This window comes from Rhinolophus hipposideros, assembly GCF_964194185.1.
Source record: "Rhinolophus hipposideros genome assembly, chromosome: 5".
Lineage (NCBI taxonomy): Eukaryota > Metazoa > Chordata > Mammalia > Chiroptera > Rhinolophidae > Rhinolophus > Rhinolophus hipposideros.
In genome coordinates this window covers 1,661,171-1,688,768 of record NC_138051.1, presented here as the reverse complement: position 1 = coordinate 1,688,768, position 27,598 = coordinate 1,661,171, and the positions used below count along the sequence as shown (strand labels likewise).

The window sequence follows — 27,598 nt, the reverse complement described above, 5'->3', positions numbered from 1 at the left end:
GGGGGGAAGAGAGGCTGTGTGGCCGGGGAGTGAGCCTCACGAGAGAACATTTGCTCGGGACTCTGGGGCTGTGGGGGGAGCTGAGATGTTTTCCAAGGGCCAGTGGCCAGCTACTGATGGGTTAAGCAGGAAGGGGGCTGATCCGATTGATGCTTTTCAAAGATCCCTCTGGCTGCTGCAGGCGGGGCCAGGAAGGGAAACAGGGTAAGGCTGATGTGATGGAGGCTTGGGCCAAAATGGTAGCGGTGGGGATGGAGAGAGGCAGACACGTGAAGACCTCTCATGGAGGCAGGACGGGGGTGGCGGAGGGACGTGAGGACGCAAAGAGGACCCCTCATTTCCTGACTTGAGATGGGAGGACAGTGGAGGTTGGGATTGGGATCCCCAGGAGTTTGTTCCTGATGTCCTGGAGCAGAGATGCCCACTGGCGGTTGGGCTCACGAGCCCGGAGCTCAGGGCCGGGACCGAGCAGGCGATGGCACTGCAGGAGCCCACAGCGATAGGTGTGGATAGACATGGCACCGATAGCTCGGGAAGAGATGTGGGGGTGGTGCAGGGACAGGACCCAGGCCTGGACCCTGGGCTCACCAACGGGGAGACTCAATGGGGGAGAAAAGCCAGCACAGGAGGCTGCTGGGGCCGATCCAGGGTGAGCAAGGAGAGCCCGGGCGGCGTGGCATCTCAGAAGCCCAGAGAGGGCTCCAGAAGGAAGGGCCAGGTCACCGTGGTTGCTGCCGTGAGGGGGTCAGATGCGGACAGACATTGCGGACAGATGATGTCAAACGTTGACAACATGGAGGCCATGGGGCTGGGACACGAGAAACGCTGTGAAGGGGTGGACGGAATCCAGTTTAAAGTGGGCTGAGGATAATAGGAGGAGGGGGAGGGAGAAAGGGTGTCATTGACTCTTCCTGGAAATGGAGAAATGGATGGTGGCGGGAGTCACAGGAAATGTCCAAGGGGTGTACTGGCCAGGCCTGGGCCCCCACCCGCCGTCCTCTGCGGGGATGTCTTGTGTGACTCGTGGACAAGGTCGGCCCTGGGTCTCTGACATTGACACAGTTCATAGACCTTTCTCAGATTTCCCAGCCACACCTGCTCTCGTGTGTGCACGTGTGCACGTGTGTACGTGTACGCACAGTTCTGTGTAACTGTGTGCCATGTGTAGCTTTGTGTGCCCATCACCACAGTCCAGGGACAGAACTGTTCCATCACCATGAGGCTCCCTGAGCTACCCTGCCGCCCCCAGCTACCTTTGTCCTCTGTCTCTGTAGTTTTGTTATTTTGTGTGTGGAATCATATGGTGTATAACCTTCTGAGGTTGAAAAAATTTTAAACTCAGTCTAATTAAGGGGGCATTTTTAGGGGATGGGAGATACCCAATGTGGTTGTTTGCTGGTGGGAAGGCTGATGGGTCCAGGAGAGAGGGCAAGATGGGTGATGCCGGAAGACAGCATGATAGGAGCCGACTCCTGGCCCAGAGGGGATGGGTTCAGAGTCCAAGTGGCCCACCTAAGCTTTGACGTACTTTGTGACCCCTCCTCAGGCAGGAAGAGGGACACGGGCAGAGCAGGTGCGCTTCTAGGCCGCACAGGAGGCAGGCGAGGGGGGTGCCATTCCTCAGAATGGAGGGAGGTCTCAGTTGAGAGTGACACGTCAGATGGAGATGGGAGGTATGAGGAGAGCAAACAAGTGGAGACATTGCCACCTTGGAGACCTGGAAAGTGACACCAGCTGTGACCTGCAGCAGTGGCAGGATACCTTGAGCTCTGGAGGACGCAGCCTTCATGTGGGCTCATTTTCTGCAACCACATTTGACTTCCCAGCTATGGGTGCCAAGAGGGTGCTGGTTGGGTTTATCCAGGGTGGGGTTTCATGAAAGTATTGCCAAGGGAAAGGGGGCAAAGCATTTGGGGGTCTAGTACACTGATGGACTGGGGGGTCTGAGCTAGGAAAGGAGTGAGGCCTGGAGAGCAGTGGTGGAGAGGGAGGTGTAAGCGCCACAGTGCGGTGAGAGAACTGCAGCAGGAGGGCTGAGGAGAGGCTCCAGCGGGCCGGCTGTGCTGGAAGGCCTGACCAGCAGACCAGGCCAGGCCTGGCACAGAGGCTGCTGGGAATGGGCGCCAGAGGTCTCTGGGGGCAGGAGGGCAGGGAATGGAGAGCCTCAGTGCTGGTTGTCCCTAGCTCGGTGAACTCACCTAGAGGATGACAGAGGGAGACCCGATCCTTCTGTGGATGAGAAGAAGTGGCCCAAAGTTGGAAGGACGAGATGGGGAGGCACAGCCTGATGGGGTGGCATCCAAGGGGAAGGAAAATTCTAGGTGGGAGAGATTTGGAGCTGAGGTCTGGAAGGGGCCCAGAGAAGCAGGGAACACACCAGCCTGCTCTGGCTCAGCAGAAATCATCAACAAAATGTCACTGTGTGCCCATACCTCAGATGGGAAGACAGAGGCCCAGAGAGGTTGAGCGTGTTTCAGAAACAATAGGCTCCACCTGAGCTTAGCCAGGGCTCACTGGAGGTTAGTGGAGTGTGAAAAAGGTGTGAACAAAGCTAGGGCCTTGTGTGCGTTTCAGTTCTGCCTTCCCCACCTGTAAGCTGTTTTTAAAACCTTTCTGGGCTTTCTTCATTTGTGAACTGGAGCCAATGGCAGCACACACTCCAGAGCGGGTTGTGAGGATTGGGTCAATGCTTCCTTTGGGTCTGGGGCCAGCCCTGTACATACAGCGAAACCAAGGCTCAGAGACAGGAGTTAAGTTGACCAAGCCCAGGGCTGCCCCGCCTGCCTGCCAGGACCGTGCCCCTGCGCGTGCCCCCTGCCCCGCTGTCCTGATGCCCTAGCAGTCCCATGGACCAAACAGCATGAGGGCTTCATCCCCATTTGGCAGTTGGGGAACTGAGGGCGGGATGACGTCTTCTCTCCCCGTGTCTCCCTGAGTGCCACGGGAGGTCATTCCTGCTCCATCAGCCAATCTTTCCTACAGGGACACAGAGGTGACACAGATGCTCTTCCTGGCCCTGTGCCACAGTCTCATAGGGGAGATAGGACAGAATAATGAGCTAAGGTAGAAACATGAAACAGTGAAATATAGGTCAAGAAACAGTTGCTCAAGGTGACAGGGGCTGCGGGCTGGAAGAGCTCCGGGCAGGCGAGAAGGCCCCACGGCTGGGAGTGCTGGTGAAGGAAAGGGTAAGGGTGGAGCTGGGTTTGGAGGGTGGTGTGAGCTTAGCCAACATGAGGGGAGAGCAGGTGTTCCCGGGAAGAGGGGAGGGAGCTGTGGGGGCAAAGGTCCACAGAAGGGTTGGGGGGGTGGCCACTCCAGCTGCAGAGGCAGGCAGGCAAGGCGTGTAGGCTGGCTACCATAATGTCTCAATCTTCCCTGGGATGGGTGAGCCAGAGGCCCCTAAGGCTTGTGAACAGATGCCAACTGTGGGAAATCAGCCAGTGGATTCTCCATGGCCCAGCATGCCCAAAGCCTCCAAGAGCTGAGGCGAAGGGGCCTGCAAGCTGGGGGAGGGGGAGGGTATTTGCTCAGGGTATGATCCACCAGCTCACCTGTGACCGCAAGCAGCCAGCTCTGCAAAATGGGCTGCCCCAGCTGCCCCTTGCCTCCTCCCAGTGGGGCAGTGTGAGGTGTTACAGCCCTGTCCCGTCTTTCTGAGTGAAAAAAAGCTCGCACCACAGTGTTGGGGAAGGCTTTAGCTCCCTGGCACAGGTGACCAGTGGAAACCCAAGGTGCGGCAGAAAACAGAGTTTTGGGAGAAGCTTTGAATTAGAGAACAATTTTGGCATCAAACTGAGATCAGAGAACAGACGCAGCCCACCAGGTTGTGAAACTGAGTGCCGTAAACCTCATTAATCTGATGCTTCTGTGTTCAGAGTGGTGCCTAATTAGAAGGAGCAGCGACTGTCCACTGTCTGGGTGTCCCAGTGTTCCCACTGGACAAATCACACCAGGTGACTTCAAAGCCTGCCCCTCTCGTGTCCCTGGGCTGCACAGTGCCAATTAACCAGCGTTTAGAGTCGGCTGCACCGAGCTCAGTCTGCTGCCTGAGCTGGGACCTCTGAGCAGTTTTCTAGCTCCTGGGGCAGAGGAGCAAAGCTGAGTACCAGGCGCAGGTTGGGGTGAGGAATGGCCTGTGGGGCCCAGAGACCTGGAAAGAGCTGAAGACGGCAGGAGAGGTGCTACTCTCTCTCGGCCACTCTCTCCTCCTTCCTTCTCCTTCCAGGTCAGGCTGCTCCTGGGGGGCTCCCAGGAGAGGGCCTAGGATACCCAGCCAGAGGTCACACTTGGTCTGGGGACACTCTGTGGGGTCTCACTGGGTGGTCTGATCTGCATGGGCTCTGGGTCCCTGAGGCGATAAGGGGTCTTGCCTCCCCTTGGCTTTTACGCCCACTCCCCGCTGTGCTAAGGGCTTTGTACATAGTAGGTGCTCAGTAGGGTCTGTCTCTCTTAGCCGGACGCTGTCTGGGAGGCTGGTGACTGTGTCGGGACACAAACGTCAGGGGCACTGGGCTGTTGGTGCTGCTAGGAAGCCTTAGGTCAGAGCTGGACATGGCTGTTGTCAGTGTTGTCACTGAGTCTGGAGTAGCTGGGTCCAGGGACTGCGGGCTTCCTTCCGCCTTCCAGGATGGTGCTGTGGGTCAGTATAGAGGCAGGGAGGCCGTAGCAGGAAGGCTTAGGGCGAGCCTGAAGGAACCCAGACTGGCCGTCGGGATCCCGGATTCCAGGCCTGCCCCTAGCACTAGCTTGTACTGACTGACCACTGTCCTGTCGGATGGGCTAAGTGGGACCCTGCACTGTAGCTGTTCTGAGTCCTGGGGGAGTGGGGCACTCTGGCTTTGCTTGCATACCTCCGGAGGTGGGGTGCTCACCACCGTTTGAGGCTGCCTTTTGTATTGCTGGATAATTGCAGTCGTTACCTGGTCATTGTATTAATTTCCTAGGCCTGCCGTAACAAATGACCACACACCTGGCAGATTAAAACAATAGACATTTGTTTTTTTGTAGTTCTAGAGGCTGTCTGAAATCTTGGTGTTGGCAGGGCTGCACTCTCTGAACTTCTGGGGCAGGAACTGTCTTGCCTCTTCCAGCTCCTGGTGGTTCTGGTGGCTCCTGGGCGTTCCTTGCCGTGTAGATGTGTTGCTCCCGTCTCTACCCCCATCTTCACGGGATATCCCTCCATGTTTGTGTGTCTGTGGCCAAATTTCCCTCTTCTTAGACAGACGCCAGTCATTGGATCAAAGCCAGTATGATCTCATTGTGACTAATTCCATCTGCAATTACTAATCACCCTGTTTCCAAATAAAGTCACACTGAGGTTCCAGGTGGACATGAATTTTGGGGATGCAGTTCAACGCAGTGCCTTCATCCTCCTTCTCCCTGTGAGCTGGTCCTGCCCAGCCCCAGCTCTGTCTGTCCGCCTCCACGCCCTCATCGCAGTTCAGGGATGTCTGCTCGTGTTGCAGAAACTCTCCTGCAGGATGTCTGCCGTACTCCCGGAGCTTGGCATTCCTTCTCTTGCTCTTCTTGCCTTTAGACATGGGACGCCCATTGCACCACTCTGGGGCTCATCCTGGGCCCCACCAATTACCAGCCACCTTGATGCAGAACACTATAAACCCCTGCACCTCATTATAGGAAATTTCTTTTGAATGGCCTTTAAAAACCGTCTCATTACACAGGAGGAGCTGTAATTATCTTGCTAAGACAGAGGTTCTGCATGAGCTGGTGCCCAGTACTGTCAGAATCCCAGGACAGGGTTCTCTGCTGGTCTGGCTGGCAGAGCCGAGCTTCTCTCTGGCCCCTTTCTTCTGGGATCTGGACACCCTCATCTCTATTGGTGTCCCCAGGAGGTCAGAGCCTCCACAGTGAGTAGGACAGTGGGCTCAAGGGGTGGGGGTGGCAGCCTCGGACTTGTGCCTGCTCTCTGATGGCCAGAGCCTGCCCTGTCATTCTCAGGTGGCCCAGCCTCTTCCCAAGCCCGTCCTCCTGGTTGTTGGTGGTGCTTGCCCACTGGTCCCAGATAATCACAGCTGGGTGGAACCCTGAGGTCAATAGGTCCAGACCCTGCCCTCAGCCACTGTCCTACCCCTCTTCCCAGCAGCCTCCTGAGGAGGGACCCCAGCCCAGCTTCCTGGAATCAAGGTTCCTCTCCGACCTTTTGGGATGTTTCCTTTGTATCTGGCTAAAAGCCTGTCAGGGGCTCTCATCTCTATCTGGGGAAATGGGATGGGAACAGGGTCCTGCTTCTGTAGAGCTGGGAAGTCCAGGATGACTTCCCATAAGAAGTGGGACTAGTCGGCGTGAAATCTGGATAGAGATATTGAGGAACAGAGGAGACAGCTTTGGCGAAGACGTAAAGCTGTGACCGGATGGCCGTGGCCTGCTGGCAGGGGGACAAGACTCTGGGCGTCTGTGTGGGAGGGCACTGTGTAGGAGAAGGTGCGAGGGAACAGGCTGAGAGGTGCTGAGGACCCCAAAATGCCAGGAGATGGATGCCATTTGGCTCCCGGCTCTGCCAGCACTTTTAGGAGAGGTCACAGTGGTTCAATTCCAAGATTCCAGCCCGTGAACCCTGCGTGTGAGACCCAGCCCTTCCCAGCCACTCCTCTACCTTGAGGTCAAGTTATCCCGAGTTGAGCCCACAAAGGGCTGACCTGCCAGAGCCCAGCACCAGGTCGGGCAGAAGCGGGTGGTGAACTGGGACGTTCCCTCTCTCTCCTGGAGCGTCAGGAAGTATGCCCATGTTATTCCCGTTATTCCCAGGGTTTGCTGGGAAAGCGCCCAGCCCCTGGCATGGTCTCAGCAGCCACAGGTCCTTCCCTGCGCAGCGCCTAGTGGTGCTGTCCCCTCAGGGGCTCTGCATGGCATCCTGGCATAGCCACAGCCCTGGGCTCTGGCCGGGGGCAGAGCCATGTGTACCTGGGTGTCTGCGCCTGGCAAGACCTCTTCTGAGACTGCGGGTATGGCCCCTGGGACTGGCTGGGGAAGCAGCGGGGGCCGACTCTCCTGAGCGATGACCCTCAGGGAGGATTCCTGTTTGTTGAGCACCTACTGTATTCCAGGTTCTAGGGGTGCAGTGCTGAGTTGGATGGGGAGGAGTCACAGGGCTCCCAGGTTTCCAGTCTGCACAGCTGGGCCAGTGGTGGAGTCATCCACAGAAGCAGGGGCACTGGAGGAGAGGGGTGCGCTTGGGGAAGACGTGGGCCCTTGAGGAGTTCATGGGGCACCTGGGGGAGATGGCAAGGACGTCAGGATGCCAGTGGTTACAGTCAGATGACTGACAGTATCTTCCCCATTTTGCTGATGAGGAATCTGACAGACCACACTGGTGGTACATGGAGCTGTCACCTCCAGAGGTGACACCCGCACCTGGTCTTGTGTGTGAGAAGAGCAGTGCTTCACTGGTACCGTGTGTCTTCATCCGGGGCCACGTCTGGGTTCAGTTACAGACTCTCCCCTGCTGTCATGCTCTATTGCGCTTGGCCAGCAGGCCTCTGCTGCCGCACGGACAGTGGGGACAGCTCAGCCCTGTGACCCTAGTATGCCAGGGAGGATCTAGAAAAGGTTTTCAGTTGTTCAGCCAGAAAAGTCTAAAATTAGCCCTGAGTTGGGGCTTTCCCAGGGCAGAGGAACCCATGACAGGGTGACTTCCTGAGTGTCTGCTACCTCCTGCTCCCTTCCTGGGCATGGGAGGGGGCTTGGGGCTTGTCAGACCTACGTCTACAGGGACCCATCCTCTGCTGGCTGGGTAGGGCACTGAGAAGACAGAAAGCCCCTGCAGCCAGAGGGCTGGGTAGAGAAAGCACTGGACTGTCATTCACCCCCAGTGACTTCAGTGTCCCCATCTGGACAGTGACCTCAGTGAGGCCCTTACCTCAGGCATTCCGGAATCTCTACCTTGGGAGGCTAGGGGTAGGGTGGGGCAGAGGTTGGGGGGCAGACATACCAAGGGCTTGGGTTGCAGAGTTGTGGGCAGGAGACAAAACTTGTCAGGGGGCCTAGAAAATGAGGCCAGGGTGATGGAAATGGGGCTGGTGTGCGTGTGTGTGTGTGTGTGTGTGTGTGCACTCTTAGACAGAAGCCAGTGGCATAGGGGTAAGTTGTGGGAAGGGTGTAAACACGTGGGGCAAGGGGTTGGGGGCACACTCTGAGCCCACAGTCTCCCACATCCTTCCCGTAGGGAAGAGCCAGTTCATATAATAGACGATTAACACAGCAGCTATTCTATAAAAAGATGGGAACCAGCAGCCCTCCTTAGAGCGACCATGATGGGGACCAGCTGCAGTGGCTGGTGACTGGGTTGGGGCTCAATGTGTGAGCAGGGTCAGGGCTCAGTGTAAGCAGAATCGGGGCTCAGTGTGAGCAGAATGGGGGCTCAGTGTGTGAGCAGGGTCGGGGCTCAATGTGTGAGCAGGGTCGGGGCTCAGTATGTGAGCAGGGTCGGGTCAGTGTGTGAGCAGGGTCGGGGCTCAGTATGTGAGCAGGGTCGGGGCTCAGTGTGAGCAGAATCGGGGCTCAATGTGTGAGCAGGGTCCGGGCTCAGTGTGAGCAGGGTCGGGGCTCAGTGTGAGCAGGGTCGGGGCTCAGTGTGTGAGCAGAGTCGGGTCAGTGTGTGAGCAGGGCCCGGGCTCAGTGTGAGCAGAGTCGGGGCTCAGTGTGTGAGCAGGGTCAGGGCTCAGTGTGAGCAGAGTCGGGGCTCAGTGTGTGAGCAGGGTCAGGGCTCAGTGTGAGCAGAGTCGGGTCAGTGTGTGAGCAGGGTCCGGGCTCAGTGTGTGAGCAGGGTCGGGGCTCAGTGTGTGAGCAGGGTTGGGGCTCAGTGTGAGCAGAGTCGGGTCAGTGTGTGAGCAGGGTCCGGGCTCAGTGTGTGAGCAGGGTCGGGGCTCAGTGTGTGAGCAGGGTCGGGGCTCAGTGTGAGCAGGGTCGGGGCTCAGTGTGTGAGCAGGGTCGGGGCTCAGTGTGAGCAGAGTCAGGGCTCAGTGTGAGCAGGGTCGGGGCTCAGTGTGAGCAGGGTCAGGGCTCAGTGTGAGCAGAGTCGGGTCAGTGTGTGAGCAGGGTCCGGGCTCAGTGTGAGCAGAGTCGGGTCAGTGTGTGAGCAGGGTCCGGGCTCAGTGTGAGCAGAGTCGGGTCAGTGTGTGAGCAGGGTCTGGGCTCAGTGTGAGCAGAGTCGGGGCTCAGTGTGTGAGCAGGGTCGGGGCTCAGTGTGAGCAGAGTCGGGGCTCAGTGTGTGAGCAGGGTCAGGGCTCAGTGTGAGCAGAGTCGGGTCAGTGTGTGAGCAGGGTCCGGGCTCAGTGTGTGAGCAGGGTCGGGGCTCAGTGTGTGAGCAGGGTCGGGGCTCAGTGTGTGAGCAGCGTCGGGGCTCAGTGTGAGCAGAGTCAGGGCTCAGTGTGAGCAGGGTCGGGGCTCAGTGTGAGCAGGGTCGGGGCTCAGTGTGAGCAGAGTCGGGGCTCAGTATGTGAGCAGGGTCGGGGCTCAGTGTGAGCAGAGTCAGGGCTCAGTGTGAGCAGGGTCGGGGCTCAGTGTGAGCAGGGTCAGGGCTCAGTGTGTGAGCAGGGTCGGATCAGTGTGTGAGCAGGGTCGGGTCAGTGTGTGAGCAGGGTCGGGGCTCAGTGTGTGAGCAGGGTCGGGGCTCAGTGTGAGCAGGGTCGGGACTCAGTGTGTGAGCAGGGTCGGGGCTCAGTGTGAGCAGGGTCGGGGCTCAGTGTGAGCAGGGTCAGGGCTCAGTGTGAGCAGAGTCGGGGCTCAGTATGTGAGCAGGGTCGGGGCTCAGTGTGTGAGCAGGGTCGGGGCTCAGTGTGTGAGCAGGGTCGGGGCTCAGTGTGAGCAGAGTCGGGGCTCAGTGTGAGCAGAGTCGGGGCTCAGTGTGAGCAGAGTCGGGGCTCAGTATGTGAGCAGAGTCGGGGCTCAGTGTGAGCAGGGTCGGGGCTCAATGTATGACCAGGGTCAGTGCTCAGCCTGGCTGTCTGGTCAGATTTGGGTTCTGACCTCCTCACTGCCCCTTAGCTTTCAGGTTCCACCTTCCCCATGCAGCCTGTTGGTCAAGTGCTCAAGTCTGACTTCACGCCCTCTGGGCTTAATGTAAAAAGCACAGCCCTGGCACAGGAATCTGGTCATAATGTCCACAGTTCCTCCAAAACTTGCCTTGTACCAGGCACTGTATTGTGTGTATTTCCCCCATTTTATAGAAACTGGAATTCAAAGTGAGTGCCTTTCTGCACTCATTCAGGCCGAGCCAGGATCCAGCTGTCTTCCCTTTACCTCTTCTCGTCTCCCTCAGCAGAGCTCATCCTACCCAGGTCCCCCAGTGTAATTTTAGTCCCCTTTCCATGGAGATTGGGGGCCGTAAGTTCAGCTTTCCGCAGGCTGAAGCTCTCTGGGTAGGCCAGCTCTCTGGGGGCCTGAGGATGGGCTGGGAGACCCTCCTCCATGGTCTGAGGCCTGCAGGGAGGCCCTGCCCTCACAGCGGCCTGGCATGGCGGAGTCTGTCTCCAGGACCCCATGTGTCCCTGGGAGTGGATTTGCCCTTGGTAAGAGGGTGAAGGAATTGGCAGCCCCCTGGAGGCATTTGGTCATCATGATTCCTGGATTTGGGAGCTTTGGAGGATCCTTTCCAGCACCCCTGCCATCACCTCTACAGACATTTTCCTCCTTTGCTTCCAGGAAGTGGTGTGGAGAGGGCACGCTGCCTCCCTGGATACCTCGTGCTGCAGATGGGGCGACTGAGGGCCAGAGGGCAGACACTTGTGCCAAGAAACAGTGTGTTAATGGAGAACAGGGACCGGAACCCAGGACTGGAATGCCAGTATTCCTGGGTGTTCCTGCTCCCCGGCTCAAAACCATTGTGGAAACTGAACGCTCATGAGCACACAGAGGAATCACATTCTGATAGTGGGACTCCAAGCTGCTTTCTTGGGCCTTTCTGAGCCCTCTGCTAGCCTCAGATGTTTCTCAGTGATAAGAATCTGCCCATTTGTTAGTTGTTTGGAAAATTTCACGGGAAGAAGTAGTTCAGAATTTGAGTGAAGTCCCAGGAGGAGGGCACTGAGTGGGGGTCAGCGGCAGGCTGTGCTGACAGAGCAGAGGCAGCAGCCCCTTGTCTGGCTCATCTGCACGCCGAGATGACAGGGCCTTCTAATGTCCCTGCTCGGGCATCTGCTGCGTGTGGCACAGTGTCAGTGCAGGCGACACTGGTCCCAGAGTTTTCCCGCTCAATTCCACCCACTTCTGCCTGATCCAAAGCCAGTATTTCCACCCGTCCCCTGTGTGCCCAGACTGTGGCATAGGAAGGAGCGTGCGAGACAGTCCCCTGCCCTCAAGGAGCTGCCGAGAGAAAGAGGTTTAAGTCAGAAGCAAAAGGGGGCAAGTGTTCCATTAGGTCTCAGTGCTGTTTGCACAGATCATAGCCATGTCCAGAGCCCAGGACAGATGTGTGCAGCTGGTGAAGATTAGATAGGAAGAGGGCGGTGGGAAAAGCAGGCATAGCTAAGGGTGCCTGTGTGTGGGGAGCAGGTGACTGAGTGGTGGTCAGGAGGTCAGCAGCCAGGAGCTGACCAGGGTGCTGCACAGAACAGCACCAAAAGGCTGGTTGGCGTCCTCCCTCCCTTCCCCCCTCCCTCCCCACTTCTTCCCTCCCTCCCGCCTCCTTCCCCCTCCTCCGTCCCTCCCTTCCTTGGAGTGCCCCTTCTCTCCTCTGAGCCTGAGTTTGTGCGCCTGGAAGACAGAGCATGAGCCCTGCATTATGGCCTGGTGAGAGGATAAAGGGAGGCCGTGGAGGGCCACGCTGGGCACCCAGCCTGTGTGCTGTCGACACACGCACTGGAAGGGGTACTTGTCTGGGGCGTCTCCACCCCCCTTAAGTGTTCCCCAGCCCTTAGGCCTGGATACCTCACGTTGCAAATGGGGCGACTGGCGATTAGCAAGCGGAAGACACCTGTGTCAAAAACCAGTGTGTTAGAGGAGGGGGCCTGATTTCAGGGTCCTGCCCCCCATCGTCAGTATCCTAGATGGCCCCTCTCCCAGGCTCAGGGCCTTGTGGAACTAAACCCCTTTGAAGACTCAAAGGAAATGATATTGGAGTTCAGACACTGTGATCTGTTCTCTTGGGCCTTCCTGACCCCCGCCTCCCTCCCCCCCCACTGGCCTCAGCCCACAGAGCCTTGTGCTAGCTCTGGGCGGAGCTGTCACCTGCCTTTAATGACAGCCTCACCCCTGGCCCCACACAGAGGTCCTTCTCAAGGCCTCCTGGGCGCCCCATCTCACCAGGGAGTTGGAATGCTTTCAGGCAGGGGTGGGCTTGGGCAGAGGGCTACTGGAAACCAAAGGACAGACCTTCCTTAGTCTTCCCTGCCTCTTATCTCATCTTGTCAAGCTGCCTCACAGCCCCCACCTCCCCCCAGGCCCTGGAAGAGGCCACCCCCAAAAACCTCCCCAGGCCTGCTGATTATGCCTGAAACGCCCTCCGACTTCAGCCCAGGAGCCCTGTCAGCCTTTGGCATCTCCTTGTCCATTAGCCAGTTCTCGGTGTGATCCCAGCTCAGCCTTGTCCATCTGTGACCTTGGGCAAGGGGCACAGTGCCCTGAAGCTGGTTTCCTCGTCACCTGGGAGCAATAATACCGCCCGCCGTGTGGTGCAGTGTCAGTGCAGGCGACATACATGGCAAGGACCACTGCTGCTCTTTTTCCTGCGCCCCTGAGAACTCCTGCAGCCTGCCACTGGGTGGCTTGGCCCTTGGAAGATAGGGAGGAGCAAGCTGCAGGTGCAGGCCACACTCAGCACCAGTGTCTTAAACACTGGGGGCCTAACTGAGCCGCCAGCACAGGCATTTCATCACCTCTGCCCTTGTGCCTCTGACCTGGCTCTGGAACTTTCCCTCCTCCGCCCCCACCACAATCACCCATGCTCAGGAGTGTCCACTTGGAGTGATGCTGAAACACTGGGCAACTTGCAGACTGTGGCCACTAGTGACACCCACCTCGCCCACCACCCTGCCTACAGCTGGCCCAAGGCCCACACCTCGTCAGCTCTCCACTAGCCAGTCCAGCAGAAGGGAGTCTAGGAGGTACAGGCTGGGCTGAGCTCCATCTCAGTCTATCTAGGCACGAAGCGCTCTCAGAGCCTACCGCAGAGCAAGTGCCCCAATGCTTATATATCATTCACATTAGTAGTCATAAGGAGGGGAGGAGGAGGAAGAGGAGGACTGTGGTCCCATTTCACAGAAGAGCAAGCTGAGGCCCAGAGCAGTTGAAAAGCCACCACCTCTGTGAAGCCTTCCAGGCTCTTCCTCCTTTTTGATTACTTCAGTGTCTGTCCTGTGCTGTAGTGTGGTCAGAGTCTGGCACACAGTAGGGTGGATTCTAGGGAGGGTGGGCTTAGGTTGGAGGAGCAGCTCACATGACTGTGGGTTTTGTGAGAAGGCCTAGCCCAGGATGCCTGTTTGCCCAGGGACCCTCCACGTGGTGTCCCCACCCCGGCTCTGCTGGCCTGCTGAATTATCGAGCAGTGCGATGTGTGTGGTGAGAGCAGGACCTGGGGACCTTGGCCTCGGCTGCTTCCTCACGCCTGCTCCCTTGGGCGTCTGCCGTGCCCTTCTTCCTCGCAGCCCCTTCCCCACCAGGTCCAGTGGGCAGAATTCTGACCTCACATCACTACCAGCTGGTTAGCAGTGAAACTGAGGTCAGCAAAAGCTAATAGAACAAAAGTGAGTGTGGGGGCACTGGGGGTGCTGTGAAGACTGGGCTCTAAGAGGCCCCGCCACCAGGGAGGGCAGGGGACAGTCGTGCGTGTGCACGTGCCGGGCCTGACCACCTGAGAGGTGGGGGCTGCCCCTGAGGCCTGCGTTGCAGACAGGGAGCTGGAGGGGAGCCAGTGGAGGGGAGCAGGCTGGGCGGTTCCCGTCAGTGGCAGTGGGAGCACGGAGGGCAGCCTGAGACCGCTGCATGGGGCACCTGCTTGGCATGGGGTCTGCTCTTTCTTGCTGGGGCTCCCTGCTCTCTGCCCCTCCCCTAGCTCAGCCCTGTACCCCCTCTCCTTGCATCCAGCTCAGGGTCCTCCTGCTGGGCCCACCCCGACCTCTCTCCCCCCTGGCCCTGCTGTGTGCTTCTCCCTCTCCTCCCTCTCCTGCCATTCCCCACCTGTGCCCCTCAGGCCCATGGGGGAGATCCACGCCCTTTACCGTGAACTTACCTCACACTGTCTCTGGCTTCCTACCCCTGTCTGGGGGGAAGAGAGGCTTCCGCTCCTTCCCCTGCCCCCACCTTGACCCAGCCCCATTGCCAGGCACTCCCTGTCTAGTTTCTGTCTGACTTCTGCACACACTGACACCTGTTCCCCAGCTCTGGAGGATCTCTGGGTCCCCCAAGCTAGTGGCCATTCACGTCACTCCTACAGTTTTCTAGGCCATAGCAGAAGCCTGTGCCACCTTTCACTAACAGATGACAGCAGCCCTGGGCCGCCACTCGGTGTAGCCCCATGTGGCTGTGGAACGTCTTGGGCAGCACGTCTGGGTCTCAGTTTCCCCTCCTGTTGAGTGGGCCAGAACAATGCCTGGAACAGGGTGGGCACTCAGCGAATTCTGTTGAATTAATGAACTAATGCACTGCTTCCTGGCCTCCCCACCTCAGCTGTGCAGGCCACAGTAACTGGTGAGTTTAAAGGGCTTTGCCAGCGTGGGCAGTGTGGTGTGGGCATGAGCATGCCTGGTGCTCGGAGGGTGTTGCTGCTGCGGAGTGGCAGCCTCTGTCCTCACTGCAGGCTCTGCCTCCTGCGTGCCTCCCCATCTGCCCCTCCTCCCCATCCGTGTGCCCACCTCAGGCCTCATCAGCTCTCCCCTGGCCGCTGCCTCCGTCCTCACTTGGCTCCCCCACCTCTGGTCTTCTAATATAACCTGTCCTCCACTGGTGGCAGCCAGATGGTTTATCTGAAGCACAGATCGGACTATGTCACTGTCCTCTAAAGCCTTCCGGCTCCCACACCCCTCAGTGGAGCACACAGGTCCTCCTGTGCAGCCCACTGTTCATGCCCCTGGGCCTTGGCACAGGCAGCCGCTCTGCCTGCCCCCTGCCCAGTGCTTCCAAACCCAATTGCTCTTCCTTTGAGACCCTTCTCAAAGACCCCTTGCCCTGGAAGCCGTCCCTGGCCCCCGAGCCTGGATTGGATGCCCCACCCTGTTCCCACAGCATCCTGGGCTCCCCTCGCACGCAGTGAGAGCTCCCTGTGCCCCATCCCCTGCTTATCCCACTGGGCGCAAGCTCCCTGATGCAGAATCTTGGGCATCTTTTTCCTCTAGTTCACAGAAAGCGTTAGGGAGCATCTGCTGAATGGCCGACTGAGTCACTAGGCTGTGGGGACTCTGGCTGGATCTTTGGGCCGCCAGTGGGAGTGGGCAGCACAGCCGCCTCCCCACTGCCCTGGCAGCCTTCCTTTCTGAGTGTCCCACTGGGCTGGGCGCTGTCCTGGGGTTGCCTCAGCGCAGCATTCCTGTTGCCGCTGTCTGCCCCACAGCACAATGGCTGTGCCTGCAGTGAGGGGCCCTGGTCCTGAGCTGTCCTGGGGCTTTACCACAGGCCAGCAGTGGCATGGGAGCCCTGAGGGTCTGCAGAACCTCCCCACTTGTGCCCCACGCAGCTAGAGCCTTTGGGCCGTGCCCTCCCCTCCCCACCAGTGAGCCCTGAGAGCCGCCCTGGCCCCAGCACCTGCAAGGTCTCAGCACTGTGCCAGGAGCCCGCCTCCACCCTGTCCCCGACCGCCCTGCAGGTGTTCTGGGCACACTCTGCCCTCACAGACTCGGTCCTGGCGTTTCTGGCTTCCTGGCCCCGCTTCCCTGCTGCTGACGGCCATCCCGAGTGTCACCCTTCAGTGCACCAAGTGGACTACTCCAGGTTTCTGCCAGCCCTGCCTCAGAGCCCGCACACCTGGGCAGAGTCCCGTGTGCCCAGTCCTGGGGCGAGGGGCTTGGAGAGGGAATGCTGTTCTGTTCAGAGGGAACGCCTCAGGCTGAAGCACCCCAACTGCCAGAGACTGGGTGGGCCTGCAAAGTGGGGTTCTGCTGTAGGAGGTACCCATGGGAGGGTTTCCTGGGGAGGTGGCGGTGCCGTGTGGGGGCCTTCACCAGCGGGCAGAGCAGTGCAGGCAAAATTGTCCTGGGGGCCCACTCTGCTGGGCTTGGCTCTGGCCGGTTTTTACCTTCTGGCACAGCCCGCAGATGCATGTTATCAGCTCCGTCTAACAGATGGGGTTCAGCGAGGCTCAGGGACTCACCCAGGCTCACTCTGTCCCCAAGGCAGTGTCGACACCAGGGCGGGCGTCTTTTCGGGCTCCTACGAGGAGGGAGTGAGGGGGAGTGAGGGGGAGTCACAGCTGCTGCCTGTGACTTCAAGGAGGGACGTGGAAGAATGAGGGGTGGCTTTCCGGGTGGGTCTGTTCCCCCCCACCCCGTGGGAGAGCACTCACGATGAGAGATTTGTGCCTCGCACCCCCTCCGTGGAGAGGCTGGCCGTTGCCTTTTCAGAGGATAATTCTCCATTATACAGAGATTTTAGCCTAATAGAAGCCGACGGATCATTCAGGGCAGTAATGCACTGGCTTCTAGCTTTTAGTTTCCTGGCCTGAACTCTGGGATTAAAGGCTTCTTGCCTGTGCCTGCCTCACACCCGTGCCTGTGACCTTGACTGAAATGATGGGGTAGGTGGTTTCTACCTCCCTCCTTCCCTTCCCCTTCCCCTGTGGGTTCTTCCTGCTCCCTTTCTCTCTCTTAAAAAAAAAGTATTTTTCTTCTTAAGTATTCAGTTGAATGACTTCCTTAAACCCTGCATGCTCTGGGGACAGACCGACCATGCTCCCTGTCCGTGGGCATGGGAACACCTGGCTGGCTCAGCCACATGGGGCTGGTGGGTGTGGTGGGCAGTCCAGACAGCTGGACCTTGTAACTAGGCACGGGCAGGCAGAGGCTGGGCAGATGGCAGCAGAGGTGACACTTGGTGGCCTTCCATTGATCATGAGGCCCTTGCGGGTCCACTAGTCAGTCTGTCTGTTTCTTCTGCGCATCTTGTCTTTGCCCTGCCTTCTCATCCCTCTCCCCGCCCCACCTCCTGTGGTCCTCGAGCTGCCTGCACTTCTGCACAGGCCACAGGGAGCTTGGGAAATCATCCAGTCCTGGGTTCAAATGTGAGGACTTACAAGCTCTTTCTGTTCGATTTAACATTTTGAATGTGGGCAAGTTCCTTAATCTCTTCGAGCCTTCATTTCCTCACTTGTAAAGTGAGGTGCTGCCGCTCGGCTCCCAAGAGCATTCTGCTCTGCCTCAGTGGCCACAGTCTCCCTTGAGGAGACACCACCTCCTGCCGCTCTCATCTCTCCTTCCCAGACGCTCTCTGTGCTCCTCTGGCCAGGAAAGGGAAGGTAGTCAGGAGGGGTGCTTGGCAAGGTGGGCTTTGGATCCCGCTGGTCACAGCTGCCTGTGGGTGGAGGTGTGAGGGGAAGAATGAGACTGAGCGGAAGGGGCCCTTCTCCTTGAGTTCACTTCCTGGGTGTAGCTAAGTGTCTGCTGTAATGGAGTCCACTTGAGGGAATGTGGCAAGACTCCCAGGGGAAGGAGAGAGAGTGGAGGAGCAGGGTCTGTGTAACCTGGGAGGTGAAACCCTCTAGGCTGGGACTGCACCCCCAGGTACAGGAGGCGAAGGTCCCTAGGTCTGGGGCCATAGAGAGAATCTGAGGCTGATGTGCTGTGGACCTTGGGCTGGTCCCATTCTGTCCCCGGACCTCAGTTTCCTCATCTGGTAAATGGGGTTTCAGTCTGCCCTATCTGCCTCATGGGTTGGTCAGAAGATCCAGTTAGAGAATAGATGGGAGTGTTCTGTGATCTATAATGTAGTAATGATAATGACTATCATTCTGGGCATTACTTTGCCTGCCCTTCATGCTTTGTTGTGCCTGCTTTGATCTACACAATTTAGCCTGATTCATATGTTTATAAAATTAAAGAAACTCAGAGCTGAAAGCAACCTCCTTTCCCATTTAGTGCAAACCTCAACCCAACATACATGGTCCCCAGACTTCTGCTTGCACACCCCCAGAGACAGGGAGCTCACTACTCCCAATGCTGAACAGAGATTTGTCTCCCTGAAATCTTTTCTCGCTGGACCTAGCTATGCTCTCTGGGCCCATAAATGCCAAGTGTCTCTGTCAGGGACCTGAAGTCCCCAGGGGACATGCGTTCCAGGCCCACCTCTTTCTGACAAGGCTCCTGTGAGCAGACCTCACTTCATCAAAGACCTCTGGACAGAAACAGCAGTGACTGGGCATGGCTGTCAGGAGCTGCTGCACCATCTGCCGAGCTGGAGTAGCTGGCTCACCCAGACACAGGCTCCCTTGCCACTCTGAGCAGCTGGCTCTGGGAACCACCTCAGGACTCACCCATATGCTACTAACTCTCTCTTACCCACTTTGGCCCATTTCTGGGGCAAGTGGAGGGTTTTGTACAGGGGACCCTGCCTCCCTAATTGACCCTCCCCCAGCTGGACCTACTTTCAAGATTCCATCCTAGTCTCTGCCAAAAAAGTTGTTGCGGGCAGGGCCAAGGAGCAGCCCTGCCGACACCAGTGAGAATCCACCCTGGGGGCCAGTCTGCCATGCCTGCTGGTTATTAGCTCCCCACTGGGCCACCCAGGCCAGCTGTCTGTCTCCTCCCAAGGATGTGCTAGGACCTTGCTGGCGTCGAGCAGCCAGGAGAGGACGTGTTGCTACCTGGCAAGACTTGGCTATGAGCTCCTGTGACGCGCCGTTGTCTTTCCTGGTGTTCTGTGCAGCACGTGTGGAATTCCTATTAGAATGGACGTGAAACTCAGTAGTCTAAGCCCAAACTGGCTTTTACAGCCCTCTTTAAAACAAAAGGGGGCGGATGTGAATGAGTACCGGTTCTTGACATACTTCATTGATTCTTCATCACAGCTGTGGGGGAGGGCTGTGCTTGCCACCCTGCAGATGAGGGAACGAAGCCTCGAGAAGTGAAATAGCTCACCCAAGGTCCCTGCCGGCACGGGAGAGCCGGGTCACCCACGCCGCCCTCACACTCACGCTTGCCCAGACGCTGTCCCCACCCAGCCCCTCGCTGCCTCACGGGTTCAGCCGGCATGCCCTCCAGCCGCACGTGCTGGGGCCCTGCTCCGAGCCAGCCGCTCCGCCCGCTCCCGTCCTGCCCGGACCTGGCTTTTGGACAGTCTCGCCTCCTGTCAGCCTGAGGGTGGTACCCCATCTCTGCCCCTCCGCACACACCACCCACTGGGCCAGGGAACAGAGCAGGGCCTTGGGGAGAAAGATGCTCCGTGTGAGACTAATTGGGGGGAGTGACAGTCTTCATGGGTGGCTCATCTGATGTGATGTTTTTAGCAGTTACGTTTGATTTGGGGGCGTCTGTGGTAAAAGCAGTGTATGTCTGGGGCAGAAGATCTGGGAGTCATCCTTGGTGCCTTTTTCTTACCCCTCCCTCACATCCAGCTCATCAGCCACCTGCCACGGCTTCTGCCATAGCTCACGCCGAATCTGGTCTGTCCCTGCTTCCTCCTGGCTGAGCCTGGTCTCCTTGTCCTGAGACAGCCACACGCTGGTCCCTTGTTCCCACGCCTGCTCCCCTTGCATGCAGGCTCCACTCAGCAGCCCTGGGAACGTCACAGTGAAGTAAACATCATAGCCCATCCCTTTTACCCCCTCCCCCGCCCCAACTTTTCATTGCACTTGGGATGAAATCCAAAACCTTTCCCTCCACCCCCAGGGCCCAGCCTTCCTCTGCAGCCTCGTTTCCTGCCGTTGCCCCCATTTCTGCCCACCTATTCTAGGCACCCAGCCTGCTTGCTGCTGCTCAGAAACCTGGGCTCCTTCCCGCCTGTGCTCTTTGCTCCTCCTGCTCTAGGTGTGCCCTCTGCAGAAGGCCTTCCTGATCCCTAGCTGAGGTAACTCCGAGCCCCAGCCCACGTGCTCTATCTCACAGCACCAGGCTTGATGATCCTAACGGCACATACCACATTTTGGAACTATCTTGTTTATTCATTTGCTTACTATCTGTAGCCCTGTTCCCATAAGAGCACCAAAGTTGTCTGTCTTGTACCCCATAGAATCCCCAGAACCTGTAATACACCTGGCATATAGTAAGAGCTCAATAAGTATTTGGTGACAGAATGAAAAATAACACAGAAACATGTAAAGGAGAAATAGCAGATAATACAATCGTGGATATATATAGTGGCAGTTAATAAAGTAATGTTTGTGCACGCTCGCGTGAGCTGGAAATCACCTGCTTTTTTTTTTTTTTTTTTTTTTGAGGAGGGCACAGCTCACAGTGGCCCATACGAGGATCGAACCGGCAACCTTGGTGTTAATTAGCACCACGCTCTAACCAACTGAGCTAACCGCTACCCCCATCACCTGCTTTTTAATGATAGGCTTGGGGGTGCCTGGGCCTGAGGCACAGCATGCATGGGAGACACACACATGTACGTGTGGGTCATGTGCACGCACATGCATGTGCGCACACACGCGTTTCCCTATTCAGTAGCAATGTGACCTCTGTAGAGGTCTTTTAGCTTTTGGGCCTCAGTTGCTCCACCTGTGGAATGGGCTGCCTGGGGCCAGAGGCAGAGGCCTGGATGCCATGGCCTCTTGACGTCAGTCCTTGCCAGTGGCAAGAGGACACAGGCAGCTGGCCTGCTGCGCTGTGCCGAGGGAGATGGGGTGTTTCCTGAAGCCCACCTCCACACATAGCCGCCCCCCTGCCCTCTGAGGTGAGGTTCTCACCCAGGCAGGGGGAGTGGTCCGGGGCAGGAAATTAGCAGAAAAGCCTGGAGATGGGAGCCTGGCTGCCGGGAGGAGCCTGTGGTCACATTCGAGGTGTCTTACATGCATCTGTCGCTTCAATTTGATACATTTTTATTTTTGTGTGTGCTTGTTTTTGTTTTCTAAAAAACTTTGACACATTTATTTTATTTCTTCAACTTTTTTTTTTCAATTGCTACAAAAAGAATTTCCATGGAAATTAAAAATGGAAAACACACACACACACACACACACACACACACACACACACACTGCCCCTTGCCCTTTTCCTGTGAGGGCAACACTAGAACCTTGCAGAATGTATGGGACAGAGAAGTGACCCTGAACCTTAGGCAAGGTACTTTATCGCTCTGTACCTCAGTTTCCTTATCCAAAAAAATGAGTCTAATAATTGCTCCCTCTTACGGTTGTTGTGCAGAGTGCATGAGTCAGCATTTATTAAGCACTTAGAAAGGTGCCTAGCCCTGAGTGTGTGTGTGTTCATTAAATAAGATGAATAAATAGCTAGAAAGGAAAGGGCACCCACAATGCCACCATCCTGGCACAAAGAGCCAGCTGTGGAATCTGTCCTTGGAGCCAGCAATCAGCAGCTCAAGCCCTGACTCTGCCTGTGCTCCCCACGTAACCAGGGGTAGGTGTGTGGCCCGTTTAACCTCAGCCCGTCCACCTATAGAATGTCACATAACCTGGACCCCACAATGTTGCAGTGTGTCCAAGGGTAAAGGATGTGAGTGGGCTCTGTGAACACGGAGCCCTGTATACCACGGCAACCCAGCTCCCACCTCATCTATTTCCTTAGTCTTCTTGCTCAGTATTGATAGGTAAACATTGCTATGTGTTGCTGACTAGCTCTGTGTTTATCATTTTAAATGGCTGTGTAATATTCCATCGAGCAGAGTTGTCATGATGCACTTTGTCATCTCTATTGTGGTATGTGTAGGCAGCTTCGAACATCTTACTATTATAAATAACCCTCCAATGGACAGCTCTGTGCCAGAGCACTTCCCCTCTGATGGATGATTTCCTCAGGCGACCTCAGGGACATTCATCGAGGCTGCTTTGCCAGGGGTTGAGAGACAGGCCAGCCCCTGTAAGAAGGAGGTCCCTTCAGAGGTGGGCTGATATCCTGCTCCAGGAGCAGCAGCATGAGTAGAGGGGCAGCAACACACCCAGGTGACAGTGCTAAGCATGATGGGGAAAACAAGGCATCTAGCATGACAGTGCTGAGCATCATGGGAGAACAGGAGGCCACCGTGGGAAGGGCAGTGGGTGCTGTGGAGAGTTGGGACTAGATGGTGGAGGAACGAGGTTCTGGTTTTGCCTTCACCATGCTCTTGCTCTGTGACCCAGGGGCAAATTCCTTCCCCTCTGTGGACCTCAGTTTTCTCCATGTATTGTGGCCAGGGGATAGGCAAGAGGTGTGCTGTCCACTAGCCACATGTGGCTGTTTTCGTTGGAGTATACATGAATAAAGCGGAAAGTCAGTGTCTTGGTCACACTCCCAGTTGTGGCTAGTGGTTAGCACATTGGGCAGCACAGGCGTGGGACATTTCCAGCTGCAGAAAGCTCCAGTGGGCTGTGCTGGTCTAGAGACAGTTCTAGCCAGACAGCCAGACTTACTGTGCTGCGTTCTGGGGCTCTGTTGTCAGGCCTTATGGAGCCTAGAGCAAAGCGAGCGGCCCTTCGCGCAGAGGACTCCTTAGGGGCCTCAAGGGGCGAAGCGACTTTCCAGGGGCCAGGACTCTGAAAGTGTCCTCAGTGTGAAGTAGCCACATCCATTTCTCTCCCTAAAGGTCCCAGCTTGGCCTCAGAGAGAAGCTGGCGAAGAGTGTGGGCCCTGCACAGGCTGGCCCCCAGTCAGGGACAGTGCCTGAGGGAGGCTGGCATGCAGGAAGAGTAGGTGGTCTCCTGCCTCCTCAACGGGCACTCGGAGGGTCTCCACTGCTCTCTGCCCACGCCTGAGACACCACCATCCATTCTCTTGGGTCAGGCGTTACTCGCTCTAGGAATCCTTTAGGAGTCTAGACTAGAGATCAAAGCAGATGGAGGCCTCACTCAGCCTGGCCCACTGGCTGCCTCGGGCCTGGCCTACCTCTGGGCACTCGCTGGGGGAAGAGCTGGGAGAAGCTGTCCACATGCTGGAGGCTGACGCTGCCCCTGCCTCCCCACCTCCAAACTCACACTCTGGCAGCAGCACACGGAGTCCAGCGGCACCTGCCCCCAGACCTCCCTTTCCCTTCAGGGCAGGCCTGCTGCAAATGCTTTCCCTGGGGGAAAGTGGAGGTTTTCCGGGAGGAGCACAGGGCTCGGGGGAAGGGGCAGTAAATGGGCGAGACAAGAAGTGGGCAGTGAGGAAGTAAAGACAACTTGACTGACTGGTCTCCCCTTTGTCAGGCGTGGCCACCGTCTGCCCTGCCCCGTGCCCGGATGCCTCTCTGTCCCCAGATGAACCGTACTGCTCACCTTTGTTTCTCCTGTTTTCCAGGGATCCCATGGCTAGGTCCTGGCTGCCCTGAACCTGTGGGGCCACACCACCTGCTGCCCGCATCCCAGGGCTCTGGCCTGACCCAGCCCCTGGACCAGCTCGTCCTCACCCAGGCCTGGCCCAAGGGGACTCGAGCCTCAGGACTCAACAGGGCACAGTAGCAGTCACGGTAGGTGGCACCCCACCCTACCCATTCCCTGGCTCCTGGGGATACCTGAGCCATTTTGGCCCCTGGAACAGGAAAGATACCTTTCTGAACACTATCTGTCACGATCCCTTTGGTTGCAAGTAGCAAAAAATCTATTTCAATTAAATGAAATGATCACCTCATGTAACTGGTGTCTAGAGGTAGGATGGGCTTCAGGCAGGGCTTGGTCCAGTGGTTCAAACAGTGCGACCAGGATCTGGTTTCTGTCTGTATCCTTCCGTTGCTCTTCTTCGGTGATGGCTTTACTCCTAGTCGCATTTCACAGGATGTGGTCACAAGATGTCTGCCAGTAATTTCTGGGACAACATTCTTCCAGGTTTAAATCTGGGGGTGGAGAAGGATAAAATCTGCTTTCTTGACAGAACAAATAAAATCTCCTGGAGTCGATCTCTTATACCCTATTGGCAAGATTTGCATCACCTTGATCCTTAATTGTGTCCACAGGGCCTGCAAACACCGACGGGCTGGGAGTCAGGGTCTGTCAGTCCCCAGCTGTGTGACCAATAATGAAGGGAGGGCATTTCCCGCAGGAAGCATGGGGTCTTGCTGCAGGAAGAAGGTGCCCCCCATGGGATCGTTGGAGACAGACTGCCCCACAGTTTAGGTCTCCTTCTCCAGAAAGCCTTTGCTGGCTGCTCCAGCCAGTGGTTATCTCTTTAGTCCATCCTCCAGCTCCATCCTTTCTACAGATGGAAGGACCAAGGTCCAGTGTGCGTTTCCTCATGAATACTCTATTGGTTATTGATTGCATCAGTGCCAAAGTGAGCTGTTTTCTTTGCCTTGGCTGCCAGGAAGCTCATAGCTGGTTTGCAGGCCATTTCTGAGAACTGCTCAGTGCGCTCTGGCAAGTGCGCAGTGGCCTTGCCTCTGGCTTTGTTTTCCTCTCCCTCATTTTTCCTTTGTTCCTGTTTCTTCTCTTATTTTTCAGCTTGTGCTGTTCTCAGCAGCCTCAAACTCTTTTAGAAGGAGGTGGGGTATAAATAACCAAGAGTGGTCATAAATGAAGCATTCAGTGCCAGCTGCAGCCAAATGCTAGGCCTTCTGTGTCCTAGGGGCAGCTGGGGTGGGGGTCTCCCCCAGGACCAGGCCAAGTCTGTCCCCAGGGAGACAGCAAAGCCTGACCATTGTGGCTCTAGCATAGTGCCCACCCTGCCCTTCGCGGGCCAGGAATGGCATCATTCTGCTGCCCGTCTCTTCCCTCCCCCCTCCCATCTTATCAGAAGCTAATGAAAGAGGCTGAGAAACCCAATCCTCTGATAATTAAATTTACTTAACGGGTATTCAAGTGGAGTAATGAGAAGTTTAATGCAGTGATTAGATTTTTCTTTAATTAATTAAAATGAGAACCATGTGTCTTGCCAGCAAACCAACTTGACCTTCTGGTTGGAGAGTAGTAGGCAGAGACAGTGGGGGGCTTGGCTGGGTGGGTGGGAGCTGAGGGGTGGTGCAGCCTTCTGCCCTGGCACTACCATTCTCAGAAGTGAGCCCAGCTCTGATCCCCACTCAGGCCAATCTCTGGTTCAGCTCCCATTGCTGAGCCCTGCAGGTGCCAGGCCTGGGCTCCACCCAGGATGGAGGTTTCAGAGGAGGGTCAGCAAGGGTGGCTTAGAGCATGGAGCACTAAGGAAAGCTTTCAGGCACTGTGACAGGAGGAGGTATTTGGATGGCGTAGCCCACGCTTCACCTGCATGTTCAGCTAGACCTGGGTTTACCTCTGCTGGCACTGGATTAGCTGGGCTAATGGAATGGGGGCCCTGGGGTGGGTAATCAGAGAACCTGAGGTAACCCACAGTCCACTTCTCCGTGGCTGGGGAATGCCTCCATAGCAGAAGGCTGACCATTCTTGCTGTGTTTCCGAAGGCCAGTTAGGCCTGCACGGATGTACTTCCCACCGTGAGCCACCTCTGCTGGGGTCAGGCAGTGGCTGGGACAAAGCATAGCTGTCTGGAGTGGAGCACAGGGTCGAGGGTGGGCATAGTGGGGAATCCCAAAGACAGGCCCCGGCACCCCAGGGGCAGGATATGTTGTTTTCTAAGCAACGGGTAAGGCCGGGGAGAGTCCTGAGCCCTTCATGGTTAAGGGGTGGCAGAAAACTTCCTTCATTGAGCCCTGACCCCAGCCCCACACTGAACCTAGCGTTGCCATGGAGATATGAACAGAGAAACAGGTGCGGGGTGGGAGAGGACTGTTGCTGGCTCAGCAGCCTGTGGGCAGGACTCCGGAATGGAGCCCCACACTCTGGAGTGGACGAGATGAATCAGCCATTGTCCCTGCCCACAGGGCTGGTGGGGGAGGTGACAAGCGAGTGATCAGAGTGGAGAGGGTTGGGGGCTGCAGATCTGCACTTAGAGCTTTCCTCTGGCAGCAGGTGGGGGGGGGGGGCTGTCAGGGTCTCAGTGAGGGGGGAGATGGGGTAGGTGGCACCCATGGAGGGCTGGGGGCCTAGGGTGAGTGATTCCCCCCTAAGAACTGGCCCTGACTCCCCCAGGCTACCCTCAGCTCCTGGTGAACCAAAGCAGGGGGAGGGCTGGTCGTGTGCCAGGCACTAGGCTGAAATGTTACCTCACACGAAAGGCATTTTCTCCATTTCACAGACGAGGAAACAGAGATGTAAGGACTTGAGGATGCGACTCACCTGTAGCTTCCTGGTGGGGTGTGTCCCCAGGTCTGGCTGCCACCAGGTCAGCACACTGCTGTTCCTGCCAGTGAACTTGCCCTGGGCGGTGGGGCTCCTCTGCTACCGACTACTTCATCCCCACCTGGGTGAACACAGCCTGGGCACTGAGCCGGAGGCTTGAGCTCGGGGCCAGTCAGACTGGCATCGATGGCTTCCGACCCCAACTTGAAGTGGGGGAATCAGGGGTCCCTGGCTAAATAGGGCACTAGCCCCAGGAAGGAGGGTCTTCTGCTTCCTTCATCCTACTCCTCCCCTCTCTGGATCCCACCCTCTGGATTTCCACTCACCCTTCCCATTTCTCTCCTTCCATGGCCCAGCCCTTTTTGAATAACCAGGCCTAGAGAAACCACCAATTGAGGTCTTGAGAAAGGCAGGGACCTCTCTATGAGGCTCTACCTCTAATATCTCTTTAAGGTGAAGAGTCTAAAGTCACATTATTTTGAATTTGCGCTTTCCCCCCTTCTTTTGCTTCCTCCCCCCCACTCCGGTTCCAGCCATTGTGTCTCAGTCTAGTTGTGTAGGACACAGCTCCCTGGCCCATGGTGGTATTAGCAGCTCTCGCAGGCTGCTGGCCACTCACGCTGGCCACAGGCTGCTCTGCCTTCACTGCAGCGCACAGCAGCCCAGCTCCAGGGAGAGCCGTTGTTCACAATCTTAGCTGTAGAGGGCCCATGGGGGCATGGGTGTTAGGAGCACGAAACTCCAACCACCTGAGCCACCAGGCTGGCCCCTTGAATTTGCACCTTAAACACAAGGATTGTATTTGAATACTTACGCTCCAAGGGAGGCCTGGCGGGGTGGGGGTCGGGGCCTGTGCACCAGGTTCACACTACACTGGCACATGCCTTCAGGAAGCTACCCCTGTCTCCTCGGGCCATGCTCTCAGGTATGTTCATTTACCCTCCCTGGGTTCCAGGGGCTGCAAACAATGTCTCATTCAATCCTCTCAACACTCTGGGAAGGTGCATTATTTTCTACAAACGAGGGAACCGAGGTCAGGAACTAGGACATAGTCACACAGCGAACTGCAAGGCAGAGTGCCAGCCAAGCTCCGATGGGATGGGACGATGGGATGGGACGCTAGGCCCCAGCCACAGCCTTGGATTGTCCCTGCCTGGCCTGTGGCAATTCCCTCTCCCAGGGCTCCCAGCACCCCTCCCCCACTGCTGCTTCCCTACTTGCCTTGTGCTGCTGCCAAAACCCCTGACTCCTCCCAGCACTCCCCACACTTTCCCACCCCCAGGCTCTTGCTCAAGCTGTTCCAGCTCCCTGGAGCTCCCCTCTCTAATTCCGTCTGCCCAGATTCTCTCATCCGTCTAGGATGGCCCAAATGCCGTTTTGTTCATGGAGACCCCCAGTCTGCCCTCACCCTGGTTGGAAGCCGGGCTGTCCCCTCAGCACCCT

At 57.0% G+C, this 27,598-nt stretch overlaps 1 protein-coding gene across 10 annotated transcripts in view; it reads left to right on the top strand.

Moving 5' to 3' along the window:
• Positions 1-27,598, top strand: part of LINGO1 (leucine rich repeat and Ig domain containing 1) — a 188,795-nt gene that overhangs the window by 93,147 nt on the left and 68,050 nt on the right. For all 10 annotated transcript variants that reach the window (XM_081047886.1, XM_081047894.1, XM_081047897.1 and 7 more), the window contains one exon: positions 23,310-23,478. The gene's annotated coding sequence lies outside the window, so the exon portion shown is untranslated. The remainder of the gene's footprint in view (positions 1-23,309; positions 23,479-27,598) is intronic.